The sequence below is a fragment of the Sciurus vulgaris genome, assembly GCF_902686455.1.
Source record: "Sciurus vulgaris genome assembly, chromosome: 2".
NCBI lineage: Eukaryota > Metazoa > Chordata > Mammalia > Rodentia > Sciuridae > Sciurus > Sciurus vulgaris.
In genome coordinates this window covers 101,989,138-102,005,791 of record NC_136462.1, presented here as the reverse complement: position 1 = coordinate 102,005,791, position 16,654 = coordinate 101,989,138, and the positions used below count along the sequence as shown (strand labels likewise).

Here is a 16,654-nt window from a genome sequence, read left to right as displayed (position 1 = left end):
AAATATCCTGGTCAATGAGTGCATGGAATTCTCAATCTTAGGTGAACTCTAATATTTTTTAATTCCCAACATATTCTGTTTTTATCCAATGAAGGATAACACGTGGCCTAAGTATGTACACAGCAAAATTTGTCACTCCCCAGCACCCATCAATTATTTTTGTATTTCTCAAATTTTACTCTGCAAAAGAATCACCTGCACTCTTGTGAAGATGAAATTTGTATTTAGTATACGTCATATGCAACCTGAGATTTTTCATTTTTAACAAGCTCCAAGTATTCTGATGTTGCCGATCCTATGTCACATTTTAAGAAGCAAGGTCATATGGTACAGGTATTCTGTGAAAATATTCCAAAAATGTTTCTCCTTAATCTTTTTCTCCTTTTACCTCCACTTTAATGCTTGATGATCTTTCCTAATGGTTTACCTAAAACAAATGATTGACACATCAGGTGTGAGCTTGTACAATTTGATATATTACTACCCTTTGACAATGAGGCATTACATCATGTGGTAGTTTTAAATGTTACAGATTATTTGATTATTTCCTTCATAAAGGGAAAATGATGTCCCTTTCTTTAACAAAGATCAGCTCTACAGACCTGCTTTATGACTCCCAAGGCTGAGTCATAAAGGGAATAGAGCTTCTGCTTGCCTCTGTTTAGACCAGGTGCCTTTGGAAATATGGTGTTGGAAAAACTACATTGATATAGAAACATCTGAGAGACCAACCTCTTCAGTCCAGCTGTTTGGGTTTTTCTAGGCCAGGTACAAGATGTAAGAATGAGCAAGTCTTTGTAAGATCAAAGCCCCACCCACCGTTTAACTACAACTGCACAAATACCCAGAGCCAGAAACTCCCTGTTGAGCCACAAGCAACTCACAGAGCCATAAAAGATAATAAGAAGTGATTGTCAGTGTTCTACGTCCCTGATTTGAAGTGGTTTATTATGCAATAGAGGTAACTGGAAATATGTTTCCCCTTTACTCTGACAGCCAAGAATTTGAGAGCCAAATTTGATACTCAGTCATTTCAGCTATCCTAACTCTCATGGTTATCATATTTGCTTCTTTTTTCCTTTCTAAGTTCTGTTTTTTTTTCTGGTTATTAACTATATTCTATGTGTGTGTGTGGTGTGTGTGTGTGTGTGTGTGTGTGTGTGTGTGTGGTGTGTGTGGTGTGTGTGTGTGTGTGCGTGTGTGTGTGTGTGTATTTGCAGGCCACTTTAAATTATTTAGAAGGTAGATGAAGCATAAATGAACAATGATTTTCTGTTTCTTATCCATTTGCCTCTACATTCTCCTGTTTCAATTTATTTTCTTTCTTTTATGTTGTCTCTGAAAGAAAGTCCTATTCTTCCTTCTCCAGTATCTTTAGTCTCTTAACACCTCTTTTGTCATTCTCTGATTTTAAAGAAATACAAGGCTCTTCTATATTCAGAGAAACTTTGCCTTTTTAGTATAACCATGCTTATTACTTTATTTTCATAGTCAGTCATCTGGAGGAATCCTTACTTTTCTTCTAATGAGACTCAAACTGAATTTTCACTTGTATATTTGGGTGCAAAATTTCACTGCTCCTATGAAGCAAATATGCATGCAGCTGGTGTTTTAATTTAATGCAAAAGGTCAATAGTGTTTCTATTGTTGCACATAAAATCATTCCTTGGGCAGCAATCAAAAACTCCCCTTTAATAATCCTATGTATCTCCAGTGGTCACTTTTTGCTTATCTACCCTTGAGAAATTGTGTAATCACATTTTTTTAAACCTTGTTAATTACATCTCCAGCATTTATTCTATGGTCCAGTAGATTATTTTTGCTGAACAGAAACCTGATGACAGGAAAAGTGACATTTCTCATCTACATTTTACTATGTTGTGTGTGTGATAACGTAGTAAATCTTCCCTCTTTGACACTGTCCCAAAGTGCTATGAAATAATGTTTCTTTGTGTTCTCCTATGACATTCTCTTCCCTGGGTTGATAAGCACTAATTGGGCTGCAGGTTGGAACAGGGGACTGTTACGGAGTGGAGAGGGAGGAGAGGACCTTTGACAAACTCAGTCCAGACTCATAAACTTAGATATGTGATAAATTTTAACAAGACATTCACACCATATAGTCTGAAACAAGTAAGTGTTGCCTTTAAAGGCCTCATATCCAGAAGCTGATTACTTATTCTAGTAAAATATAAAAATTCTAGTTTTGATAAAACCAATTCTCTTCTTAAAACCATTCAACAGTTACTTATTTCTCTCAAAATAAAACTAAAATCTCTGGCCTGGTTTATAAGATCCGTCTGTCCCAGTATCATCTTTGCTTCTTATCCCCTGGATCCCCATTCCCTGATTGACATGCAAACTTACTGTTTCCGTCAAATCGAACTACTTGCTTTTCTACAAATGTAAGGTTTTCTTTTACACACAAACTTTGCAAATTCTGTTATCTCTGCCAAGATTACTATTTCCTATTTATATTATCCCACACTTTTTACTACCATGTATCTGGTCAGTTTGAATGCCACCCCGGCCCCCCAGGGCTTTCTGATTATGCTGCAGTGAAGTGCCCTCCTATCTCAGGATTGCTACATTGGACTTGCTTTCTTTCATGTCTGTTCTGCCTAAGAGGGCTTTCTGAGTCAGGAACTACACATTTTACTTTAACATTATATCTTTTGCACCCCCTGAATCTAACACAAAACCTGGTACCTATTACAACAAATATGTCAAATAAGAACCACATGCTCATTCCTTTCTGTACATAAAAACAACATATTTTATATATTCCATACATAAAAACAGCATTATATAGTCAAAGGGAAGTTTGATTTTTTTTCAAGTAATAGAAGTAAAATGAATGATAAAGCATTTTTAGGGGGTAAAAAACATAACAGTTCCCTGTCTTCAAAAAATTACAACTATAAAATACTGAGGCTGATTTTTGTGCATGATTTTAGAAATATCACTGAAATCATTCCCAAAGGAGGATTCAGAATATGAGAAATAACATCCGAGGAAATCAGAATATTAAACAGAAGTCTCTTAATGTGCATTGTTTTTTATAACCATCACTTCTATTTGTCTCCACAGGGCCATCTGAGAAGATGAGCACATTGGATTCTCTTTCTGAATGTGAATCTTTCTTATAATTAAAACACTGCTATAATATCTGAAATATCACCACATTTTTTTAACCCAGGGCCTTGCACAAGCTACACCCCAAGCCCCTCATTACTATTCTAAATTTGGGTGAAGACTGATATTTCAGGGCTGCTCAAAAGACACAAGGGAAAGCCAGAAGGTCTTCTTAAAGCTTATACCCAAACAGGCAGTGTCACTTGTGCTACCTTCTAAGAACTTAGCAGTCACAGAGTGGGCCCAACTAAAAGAGATAGGGAAATAGCTCCATCTCTCAATAGAAGAGTGAGGATCTGCTGCTATCTTTAATGCCATGTAGTTGATAATGGTTTAAACACAATTTGAACATGTTTTCAGATTAGTCACTTGCCTTTTAACTTTATTTTTAGTGGAGTTGATGTACAAATGATTTGAAATTACATGCAGTTAAAATTTATCATTCTTTTCCTAGATGATTCCAGCTCCCAGCCCACATGCCCTTCTCAAATGAAAAGCAAACAAAAATGTTACTTTGATTTGTGTAGGGTGGGAAGTGATTGGGTAGGCGAAATGGACTGTGAGGGGATTATCATTTTCTTGGTAATCTTTGAGATATTATAAAGACAACAAATGTGTATGATGCTTATAAGTTTTCTTTCTAAAAACAGAAGTAAAGGAAGAAGAGGAGGAAAAAGAAGTAATGAAAAAACAGAGGCAGAAAATGGAAGAAATATACATAAAAAAAAACACTGTTACACCAATATTTTAAAATGTTTAGTGAATTTTAACACAGAAATATTTGTAACTTGTTTTCTCACTTCCAAAGATTTATTTGGAATTTATAAGACATGAATTAGGATCTGAATTTATGTGTAGGTAGTTAACTAGTAATAGAAGTTTATTCATTTTATTATTTAACAAATATTATTATATATATGATGTGCTTGCTAAATGCTCTGATAATCAGTAATTGTACAGTGGTGAATGACACTGATTAGGTCACAGTCATTTGTTGAGTTTCTAATAGTTCAGTGAGGAAATAAAGAAGCAAAGGAACATAATTACAATTTTGATATTTGTTATAAAGGACAAAAAATGAGAACTGTGATGAAAAAACAAGAAGGGAAATAATGAGAATAGAAACTTAAAACCAAATAAGGTGTGGAGTGAGAGTAGATTGAAGAATTAGAGAACATGAAAGGCTGTATCAGCAGATGAGAGTAGATAAATGGGAGGTGATCTGAAATATTTCTGAAATGAGTAATTGATAACTGAAGAGAAGTTTATCCATGGAATAAGCCAGCTTCATTTAAAAGTATCAAGACATGAAAGATAACCCAAAGGAAACAACTTTCCACAAAGGCCACTAGTTTACCTCCAAAGGATGACATCAGACAAAATTGCTAAAAAACTACAGTCAAAAGCAAATGATTTTCATTATATCCCTCATCTTTTATGCATTTTTCCTCTCATTAGAGTATCTATATATGTATATAGAGTGTATATATATATATATATATATATATATATGAGTTTGTTGAAGATGCATTACCAAATGAAACCCCTTTCTGTTGTTATAAATGGAAGTTCACTCCTAGTTCTAGATTGATCATCTCAGGATAACAAATAAAGCAGTAGGATACCAACTACAGACTACTCTGGTTCCTTGATCCTTCCTGGGATGTTAATATAATTAAATCCTGGGAATTAATTTTCAGTCATGTCAGAGTGTGCTAAAATCTATGGGACAGTTTTTCTTCTGAAAACTTCCATTTGCTGATGATTAAATACACAATGTTGTAGTCATTTATATAGACAGCTGAGAAGAATTCACAGCAACTGCCAAACCCAAGCCACATCTGGGTCATTCATTTTATCACGTGGTCTCAGGTAATTATTCTGTTCTCATATGAAGCATTTAGAGCATGGAAAACAACTAGATTTAATCACTGTTGTAGAAATAGTTTCAAATTATCAGATGCTCACCTTTTTATAAGGCCCAGAATTCCACCATTTAAAAAACACGTTGACTTGTCTTTTCTCATTTTTCTTTCAATGCAGGTATTTCCAAAACATGAGGAAGAAATGTATTTGACCTTGAAATCAGGTATTAGAAAAATAGCCTGTCCAAATGTTACTTTTCACCTAAAATATTATATTATAGGGCTGCTCAATGGCACTGCTATAATCAAGGATCTGCCATCATTTTTTTAAACTCCAAGTTATACAGGTTTATAACTTCTTTAAAAGTCAGTCCAAGGACCTTCAGTCCCACAGTTAAGAAAACACACACACACACTCCAGCACAAATTGGTTATCTATCTAAATTTTTTTTTTTACTCAAATGTTTTTTCAAAGATGTATTTATAAAAACACTAAGTCCTTGATTTGAGCAGTGCACAAACAGTTACAAGCATGATCTAAGTCTTCACTAGGACCAAGTGAGGTGGGGAAGGATGAGTGGTCATTGAGGGTGATGTTTGAGCCCAGGTTTCTCATGACAAAATACACAATTTTGAATTAAACCCTTACAATTTCTTTTCATCTAGCTAAAATGTGGTATTGTTACTGTTTAGAATTTTTTAGTTCTTAGAACTATAGCTGAATGATGTTAATTTATTTAAGGATTTGTATTAATTTGGGTTTGCTGAATTTTTTACGGGTTTTCATGCCAGAGTTCAAATAGAACCATCAAATGTATAGCAAATACTTTCAAATGACTATGTGTCAAGTAATCCTCCCAGTCCATTTTCTTCTCCTCTAGAGATGCCCTCCTGCATTTCTCTTTTCCTCCTGCATAGATGGGCTACTTTGCAGGATTTGGGCGGGTGTCTCATACTGGATTTTCCCTTCACCACTTTCTCATGCTGGCTCCTGTTCCCATAATTCCTGGATATCATGCTTTCCTCTATTAGGTACATTTCTCTGTTTCACTGACAATTTCCTCCATGTTTTCCACAAAAGTATGTACAGATTTAACTTTTTGTTCTTGCATGTATGAAAAGAAGACATCTTATAATTGTGTGATAACTTGGCTGGATATAAAGCTTTAATTTGAAAAAAAATCAATTCTCAAAATTGTGAAGGTCTCAGTGCCCTGTTCTCTAGCATCCTCATTGTAGTGAAGACCAAGACAGTGATACTTCTTCCTTTGCAGTTGACCTTTAGTTTTTCTCTCAGGAAGGTTTTAGAATCTGATTATCCCCTGGCATTCTATAACTTCATAATAATGTACCCAATGATGTTTTTATTTTTGCTTAATGATTTTCATTTGTTTTATTCTTAATGATATTAACTGCAAAAGAAAAATTAGCCACCCTGCTTTTTCTTCTTCATTTTCCTTAAAATTTTATTTATATCCATGATTTTTTTGTTGATGTTTCATTTTTGATTAACATAACTTATGGGGTAAGTTATAGTAATTAAATACATATATGTAATTCTTAATAATAAAACCAAGGTAATATGCATTTCCATTTCTTCAGTCTTTTTTATGACTTGGGAAATCATACTCTTCTAGACATTTTGAAATGTATTATAGATTGTTTTTTAAAATAGTTGTCCTATTGTGATAAAGAAGAAATACATGTCTATGAAAACTTATCATTTGGGAACTGCTTAGAGTCACAATTCCTAACAAGTCCTCTGTCTCAATGCTAGCATAGTCCCATGTCAATAAAAATTAATGTACATGCATCATAATCTTACACAGCTTTATAAATAAAGTGGAGAGATCCTGCCCTGTGGACAAGGCACTTCTTTGTAGGCATTATGTGTAGAGCTCTGCAGTTGTAGTACTGCTCCTTATTAGGACCCCATTATTAGGTTCTGTAGTCATCTAATAGCAAGTCAGAATGAGACGGGGGAAGAAAGGTGTAGGAGGAGGAAGGGAAGGTGGAGGAGAAGAAAAAGAACTTCTGCAGGGATAAAATTATTTTTTATTTGTTACTTTTAGATTACATGACAGTAGAGTGTATTTTGATGTACACTACATAAATGGAGTATTACATTTTAATTAGGATTTGATTCTATGGTTGTACATGATGTGGAGTTTCACTAGTGGGGTATTCATGTATGAACATAGGAAAGTTATGTCCAATTCATTTTACCTGTTGCCATACCCGCTCCCTTCCTTTCATTTCCCTTTGTCTAATCTATTGAACTTTTATTCTCACCTCCCAACACATACTTGTTGTGTGTTAACATCCACACATGAGAGAGAAAATTCAACTTTTGTGTTTGGGGGGACTGGCTTATTTCACTTAGCATGATAATCTCTAGATCCATCCATTTACCGGTAAAAGTTATAAAGAATTATTTTAACAATTTTCATGTCTCACATGTGCATATTGCTTATAGTTTACAAAGGATTCCCTCACTGATAAAAATCATTCTCTGAAGACTGTGTGATTTGTTTATGGTCATATAGTTAATAGCAAACATTGAATTTACAGATTACAAATCTCTGACTCCTAAATTTCATATAATTTTGGCTTAGAGAAAGAGGTTCTGTTTTAGAGAGGGCTCTGGGATTAATTCTGAGCCACCAAAATTGCAAAAAATTTCAAATGAGTATTGTAAGAGTTGCATAAATAAATCATCTGACTCTATAATTTTTCTATTTGTTAAATGTTATCTTGATGTGATATTCTTTAAAAAGATCCTTGACCTCCGTAGGCACTGAAGAGTTTTGCATTCTTTTGGTGACTTATCATTACACTCATGATAAGCACATGGGTATCATTTTCTCTCATTTCAAAACTTACTATCAAGCTATAGTAAGTGCTACAAGGTCGAATGAAAGACTCTTCAGTTCCTAGCTACTTTTTAAAATTTATATATAGTAAAATCAACACTTTTTGGAATATATTTCTGTGAAAAATGGCAAATAGAGTCAAGGCATAACCACAAACATTTTCAAGATATAGAATAGTTCCACTGTCACCCCAAATTATCCCGTCTCCCTGACAATCACTAATCTGTTTCATGTTTTCAGTTTTGTTTTTCCAGAAGGGCATATAAATGGAATAAGATAGTTTGTAGCCTTTTGAATGACTTTTTTTTCATGATTTAATCAAGTTTTTGCACAGACCAATAATTTGTTCTTTTTTATTCCTGAGTCGCATTCTAATATAGAGATAGACGAGTTAGTTTGCTTGAACATTGTTGCTTAAGCTCATTTTCTATCTGTAATATGATCTTTGGTGAAGCAGCCCAATCTTTAGGCATTTTAAAAATTTAGTTGATAGTTTATTTGTTACTGAGTTTGGCTATTTCTTTTAAATAGCTGGATATTTATCAGATATATAATTGACAAATAATTTCTTTGAATCTGTGGCTTTTCTTTGTCTTCACAGTATTTTTCAAAAGGTCTGCAGTTCTTAACTTTAAGGAAGTCAAATTTTTAAATTTTTTTACTATGGATCATGCTTTTTATCTAACTCAAAGTAACAAATACTTTACTGTTTTCTTCCAGATGATTTGAAGTTTCATGTTTCACATGTAGGTCTATGATCCATTTTGAATTAATTTTTGTGAAAGACACAAGTCAGGGTGTAAGCTCATTCATTCATTTGGCATATGGATTACAATAGCCACTATTTGTGGTAAAGACTTTTTTCTCTATTCAATTTTCTTTGAACTTTGGAAAAATTCATCGACTGTGTATGTGTTGGTCTGTTTCAGGACATTTTTTGTTTCACTGATTTATACATCCATCTTTTTGCTCCTACCAATCTGTCTGATTACTACAACTTGATAGTAAGTTTTGAAATGAGAGAATATGATACTCTAAACCTGTTCTTTTTTAAAAGTGTTGACTATTCTAGTTCTTTGCTTTTTCATATACTTTTAGAATCAGTTTGCCAATTTCCATAAAAATTCTGGATGGAATTTTGATTCAAATTACATTAGTTTTATACATTCATTTGGGGAGAATTTTTACAATATTAAGTCCTTCCTTGGTATATTTCTGGTTATATCAAAGTTCGTATACTCATTAGTCAAAGGATATGTAAATTATTTATGGTTGTGAATAAAACTTGGACATTTGCATACAAGTTTTACTTATCTGGTTACTCAGTGGGCCCTTTCCATCTACCTAGAAATGTATATCCTTTATTCCAGGAAGTTTCCCTGTGATATTTCTTTGCAGTCCTGGGAGTGGGGACTCAGTGAACAATACCCCCAGTCTCCTGAGTCAGGCAGGTGCCACCATGTAGGGTGGTTCTATTATTTCTCTGTTAAGTCATTCCCATCTTCTTCTCTGTTCTTTCTTCTGATGTGATTGCTAAGGTGCTGGAATGCCTGGATTCATCCTCTAGCTTACTCATCTTTACTTTCTTATTGTTGATCTCTTTATATTTAATTTTTACTTTCAGAAAGATTACCTTAAATTTATTTTCCAACCTTTCAATAAAAATGTATACATTTTAGTATCATTTTAGGTTTAATCTAACTCTTGTTTTATAAATTCAATTTCTCTGAGAATATCATTTTCTTATTTGAAAGTTTATTCTGCTCCCTGAATTGTCTGTCTCTCTCCTTTCCCTTTTCTAACTGATACATTTTAACCTCTTTAACTTTGAAAGTTTTCTACATAATTCCAGAGACACTTTGCATTAAATGTAAAAAATAAGGTAGTAAAATTTAAGTGGGCTGGACTTGGCAATTAATGACTTTTACAATCAGAGTAGTATTCAGCATCTATTCAAGGAACTTGCAAATGGCATCTTCTTGAGGCCTTGCACAGTGTTCATTACATCTTCTTTTGAAAAAATGTATTACAGCAGATAGCTCTGGGGTCCCTGTTCAATAAGTAAACTTCATCCTTAACTCCCTTTATCACATGGGCAAGGTCTAGAGTCTACTCCTTTCTTTGGGATGCATGGGCTAGGTAGACAAAAAGGCTTAATAATCATTTCTATCTTGGACAGAAACAGAACTCTGAGAGAGAACTCAGGGTGGGTGAGAATAATTACCCTTTCTTGAAGACCCAAAAGAGGTAGCAAAGATGAACCACTAAACCTGGGTTTTGAAGACAAGGAAAATTGACAAAAGTGGGTGGGAGACAGAGAAGAAAAAAGCATTTGCAGGAACAAGTATCTATGCAAAATAAAGAAAGGCTGGGAGAAGATGGTCAATTTCTGAAACAATAAGGGGTTCAATGTCATGATGTTTGTGCTTAATACATGAGTCAGGGAAGAGAACTAGAATTTTACCTGGTTTAAAGAAAAACAATTCTTAAAAAAAAAAAAAAAAAACTAATGAAAACCTTGTGTTTTAAATTCTAAACTTGAATGTTAGTTTGTTTAGATCAATCTGTTATTGTTTCATTGTTGTTGTTGTTGTTGGGGAGGGGTTAGTACCTGGGACTGAATCCAGGGAAACTTTGCCACTGAACTAGCTACATCCTTAGTCCTTTTTATTTTGAGACAAAGTCTAAGTTTCTTAGATCTTGTTAAATTGCTGAGACTGGTCTCAAACTTGTAATCTCCTGCCTCAGCTTCCCCAGTTGCTGGGATTACAGGTGTACACCACTGCAGCCAGTTTAGCTCAATCCATTCTAATCAATGTATTACAACTGTATCACTTGCTACTTGTATCTAGTGACACATCATTTAACAACTTTGATTCTAAATTTTCTCATCTGTACAAATGAGGATAATATCTGTCTTAGGGTTTTTACTTGTATATAAGAGAAAGCAACACTTGATAATCTGAACAGAAAGGATTTTATAAAAGAATATCAATCTCTCTTAGGAGATTGAAATGTAAATTTGGATGTTATGAGGTCATGAAAAATTCCAAAATTATACCACAGAACTGGCCCCACTGAAACATCGCTGCCACCAGCCAGGTGCAGATACTGGAGCTTGCACCACTGATACTCAGCTAGTGGTCCTTGTCCTTCTAGAGGCAACCACTAGAAACACTATACACTGACTCTGGAATACAGGTGTGGCTGTGGTGCTCCCTCATAAGGATACATTTTGTCTGAAGCTGTGAATCTGATTGGAAGAACATAAGCATGGATCCATGTCCTAAGTTTAATGGAGCACTGAACAGTAAGCAATAATGCCATTTTACAGCTTCTCCAGGAAGAAATCGGCTCTACCTCCTGAGGAAGGTGGATTTTGTATACATAGAGAACAGAGTCAAATACTGGACAGTCAAAATAAAAAAGAGGAGCAATACCCAAATAGTTCAGACTATCAAAAGGTTTTTGGAAGATACAGAAGACATTATAATGCAGACAACTTTAAAATGTCATATATTATTAGCATTACCCTCTTCAACATATCATCATCTGGGAACATTCTTAAATGAGTTCCCTATTACTACCTATTGGTGTGTCACAAATTATCACAAAACTTAGTGACTTACAAACAATAAACACTTATTACTACAGAGTATGTATAATCAGGGATTTGGAGTGGCTGAGCTAGATTTTTCAGGAAATTGCAGTTAAGGTACTAGTTGGAGTTGATAGTCTGACTGGGGCTAGAGGATCTACTTGCCAGATTTATAAGCAGGCACCTTCACACAGGGAGGCCTCAGGTCCTTGATGGCTACTAGAAAGAGGCCTCTGATCCTAACCACAGGGTCTTTGCATAGAGTTGCATATGTGCCTTCACAGCATGTCTTTCCTCAGACAGTGAGAACAAGATGGAAGTTACAATGTCATTTTATGATCTACATTTGATAATTATTCTCCATCATTTCCACCATGTTTTATTTGCTAGAAGGCAGTCACTTAGTTAAGCCCCATACTCCAGGGGAAGGGAGCTAAGTCTCCACCAAAGAGAAGAGTGGCAAAGGACTTTTGGACATACAGTACACCATCAGAAGTATTAAAAAAAATCACTGATAGTCCAATCTAATTTCCTTATTATTTTTAGTCATTTTCCATTATAGCATGTCAGAAGTCAAATCACAACATACCTCCAGGGATTTTTATGTATCTAGTAAAAATCTGTTTTTTCTTAAAGACAGGAGTTCACACTGGATAGCACCTTATCAACAAAGAAACACATTTCAGCAGCAAATGAAATATTTGTACTTCTTTTTGTTCAGATTCCTGAATCCCACAGTTTAGAGATGAGCAGATTAAAAAGTAGCACATACTGGGTTGGCTATCCCTATTGATGTAGTGGGAGGAAAAAGAGGAGATATTTTTGTAATTTAAGGTACATTTCCTAGAGCACAAAAGTATTCTAGAGACCCAAACTTAAAGGCAATCAGGAGCCAAAAAGTGATGCAGATGAAAGTGGTGAGGTCTCTGTCATTTAAATCCAATTTAAAAATAAGAAATTATTATTGAGTAAGGAGATAGGATGGTGACTAAACAGACACAGCCCCTCCTCTCATGGAGTTAACAGTCCATCTAGTATATCAAAATAGCAAACACTGAAGATATGCCTACTCAAGTCCCTGTGCTAGGAGTGGAGAAACTGACTCTCTTAAACTCTAAGGAACTCAACTGCTTTAACGCTTGGAAATCAACCTACAAAGATGGACCCCCTCTTCCATATATTAATTTTAATGTATAAATCTTAGAAAAATTAGTTTATACCAAAAATTCAGCCAAGTCAGCTCCTTTAAAAGAATTTAGGGAAATTATGAAATTTTAGTTTTATGGCTGAGAAATAACATTGCATACCTGTCCTGTGGTTTGTTCTCTAGGAATTACAGAGGATTTTTTTAGTTATAGCATCTTACTTATAATATATAATGCAGAAAACGGAAAAAAAATGGGGAAAGGCGGAGGGAAGTCCATACCATTACCTTAAGCAATATCTACTGTGTCAAAAGCAAAGAACTGTATGTAAGTCAGTGCAGGATCAAACATCCTTACCCACAGAGTGGGACTTACAGAAAAAAAACCCTGGAATACCTCTTCACCCCATGAACCAAGCAGGGGAACTGCTCCAAATCCATCAATACAAACCATACTATATGGGTAATATGTGGAATAAGTGAGGTGAATAAGTTGCTCTCAGTTGGCACCTACTGACAAACTAAGAAGTTGCCAGTTGTATTTCTGAATTCATTCATTGTTAGGACACAAGGGATCTTGTATCCAATGTGTCCATATTACATACAGGAGTCTGAAATATGTTCACAGTATGATTTTATTGAACCTTGGGCTTTTTCATTTTGGGGAGCCTGTTTCCTCAAAAGCAATATTAATATTAAATTTTAGAAACTCATACCTAGGTAAGGAGAGACTTTATTCGAAAGGATTTCTACAAAAAGAGAGGAAGAGACTTGTAATAGGGAGGGGGGCCTATTGCAACAGGGAGAAAGCTTTGATCCTGGGATAGGCAAACCTCTCAAAAAAATAGGCAGAAAAAGTATTTTCTAGGAAGGGGTAAACAACACTGGACAGAGCAGGATGTAGAAAAGTGGGCCAAGCTAGTTTGTATGATATTACAGTGGAAAGAAAAAGTTTTATTTAAAGGTCAGTTTATTTTCAGGAGGGATTGGTAGGGGGTTATGCAACAGTTGAGCTGAGGGTGGATCAAACTTCAGGGCCAAGAGAAGGTTGAGAATTTGGTCAAGTAAAAGTGGTATTTTCTCCAGGTTGGTCACTGGGTACCCGTAATTCAGTTAATCATTTATGAGGAATTGGAGGGTCTATGTCCAGCCTGGTTACAGGTAAACAAGAGGGGCATGGGTGAGTTTTACCTAAGCCATATGGTAAAGGATGATTCCTTGTAGTAAGTTTTTCCTGGAACTCCAAGGGGTGGGAGGGTTTCTTTAACCTTTGCAGTTTTCCAAGATCACAGGGCAAAGATAAAGTTCAACAATGTCAGTGACTACCTTGGTTTAAAGATCAATAAGCTATAATTATATTTTTACAATACTTTCTTCAATCCAGCAGTTTTTTTTTTCCCCTCCCTTTCTCCTTTTCTCCACATTTCTGTTCTTTGTAAAAATATCATAGGTCCTAGGCACTGCACCTAATAAATACATCACCCTTAATCTGAGTTCCAGAGAAGTTGAGGGTCTTGAAGGTCACTAAGTCAGTTATGGTAGAGCTCAAACAATCGAAAATAGCTCCTGATCTTTTTCCACACCTTTTTCAGTCTCCGGAGAAGGCTTTGCTCAAGAGGTAGGAGAAAGGCATGAGGAGGAGGTATGTTTGAGGGTATTACCTTTTAAGTAAGATCCTGCAGACCTAGAAAGTCAGGATTGGTGAGGGAAGTTCACTGGAGAGCTGTGGGCTTGGGGGAGCCTTAACAGTTGACTGTCACATGCAGATCATTATTCTACAATATTTAGGGGGTATCTACTTTGTGTTTGGTGTCCCTGCCTAACACAGTTTGTAATGTAGCAGGGGAAATCAATGCATAAACTATGTGACAGTGTTTATGACAGAAGTGAGGTACCTTAGGAGTGAACAGCGCACACCTAACCTGTTTGGGGAAGTGAGGCTCCAGAACAGGAACTAAGGAGGCACAGAGGATGCAGAAGCAGAGGAGTGTCCCTGTCAGACTGCACAGGGGAAGACCACTGGGGGAGACCTACAACTTGTGCTCTGTCGTGGGCCTGGCTAGAAGAACCGTAGAACTTGGGAACTCAGGTGTCCGTGAAAATAAAGGGGGCTGAGGGGTTAACATATCTCCTCACCTGTTTCCAGGGGCCTTGGAAGCCAAAGGCGCCTTCAGGGTTTGGAGGTAAAGTAACTGAGAAACCTGAGAAAAGCAATCAATCGTGGTGCTTGCCCACCCGTAGGAGGTTCCGTGCTGGTTCCGTCAATGGTGAATTTTTTACCTACTCTTGCAGTTTCGGAATCTCGCTTTGCCTGCTCCGGGAGTGCAGTCAGGTGGAAAACTTCCTCACACACCTCCTCATCAAAGTTCCCGGAGCTCCCGGTCGCCCCCAACGCCCGGGGCCAAGAGTTCAGTGCGCCTGAGCTACTTTGATTTTCTTCACCTGAACTCCAACTCGCCAGAACCGAAAGGACCAGGCATTCGCTGGTTGCGGACCGGCCCATTCCGGCGCCACGGGGAGGGAGGAGCGGGCGGTGGGTGAGCCAGCCTAGAGCTGCTGCCGCCGGAGCGAACAGGGGCGGGGCCGGGGGCGGGCCGGGGCGGGGCCGAGGAGAGTTCCCTTCTGGCCCAAAGGCCACCCAGCTGCCCTCCGCTAGCTGCTCAGCGGCTCCGCGGTCAAGCTGCCGGTCCTCTGCTACACGGCAGTGCCACAGCTCGCGTCAGGTGGACGCCCGGGGGCTTGGCTCAGGCTCCTTGTCCCAAGCGGTGGGTCCTCGGCAGTCCCCCAGCTAGTGCCCCCCTCGGCTTGCTTCTTTCAGAACCCGGAGCAGAACGGGGACTACAGGGCGCGAAAGGAAGGTGGGCGTGCGCGCGTAGCTGTTGCTAAAACCTTTTCCTTTTGCTCCAAGTTCTTGCACGTGGAAAATCCCTCAACTCTTTGCGGTACTTTGCAAAGCCGCTCATCTGTCAAACTGATTTTTGGTTGGGAGGTGGGGGAATTGCTGAGGGTGAGTCGGTATCCTTACATCGTGTTCTGGGTACTTTTAGGGACCTGCTTGTCATTATTGGGAGTTTACTGGGTGTCAGTAGTTTTGTCTGGAACGGGAGTGTATTGAATTACTTTTACAACTGAGTTTATTGTCAAGAAACAAAAGACCGGGTGGACGGACGTACTCGGTTGGGACAGTCTAGAGGTGCTGCGGACGGAGATCTGGTGAAAACTTCCCTGAGCGCGCACCTGTGGCTGAGCCAGCAATAAGCACTGCCCGCACAAGACTTGTCATTTGTCAGGTTGGATGGAGATCAGGAAAACATATGGGGATGTCTGCATTCACAAAAACCTTGGCAAGGTGACATACTGGGAATATTACCTTCAGGGGCCGGTGCTTTCTTAACATGCCCTCCTCACAGATCATAGCATTTTGCCTACAGTTATCAATGGTTTGTAAAGGGAACATTGCTCTACATAAAACCTTTTCTTCCTCCTCCCAGAATTATTCTAAATGACTTCAAGGTCAACTGTTGGCGTCTGGGTCACCTGTTGGTGATATTTTTGCCAGAAGAACGTGTTTGGAAACATTTATTAGTTCCTTTCTTTCTTTCACCCCGCCCTCACCCCTGCCCCCACTGCTCATCCGCAGGACTTTTCCTCTCTATACTTTTCTTAATTCTCACGGAAGACCAGGAAGGAAGAAAGCAGTCACTTTTGTCATGGAAGTATTTGTGGTTAATTTGGTCTTGTGGCTTTTCTGGCAAACATCACTTGTTACTTAGCCTTCTTTTAGTTCCTTGAATATTAAAATGTGCCATAGTGTTTTCTGTAAAGAATACAAAGGGCTGAAGGAGAAAGAGGAACTCTCCTTGAAATAGGCTAGTAAAGTGCTTATTATTTGCCAGTACTGATCCAACCCAGTGACACTTTACTCCTAACCCCTTAATTGCATCCCCAACCTTATTATTATTATTATTTTTTTTTTAGATACAGGGTCTCCCTAAGTTGCTGAGGCTGACCCGAAAATTGCAGTCCTACCCCCTCAGCC

The 16,654-nt window shown here is 37.3% G+C and overlaps 1 protein-coding gene across 1 annotated transcript in view; it reads right to left on the bottom strand.

Annotated features, from left to right (window-relative positions):
- Positions 1-15,149, bottom strand: part of UNC13C (unc-13 homolog C) — an 869,114-nt gene extending 853,965 nt beyond the window's left edge. The window contains exon 1 of the mRNA XM_079129872.1: positions 14,752-15,149. The gene's annotated coding sequence lies outside the window, so the exon portion shown is untranslated. The remainder of the gene's footprint in view (positions 1-14,751) is intronic.
- Between the last annotated feature and the right edge of the window lie 1,505 nt (positions 15,150-16,654).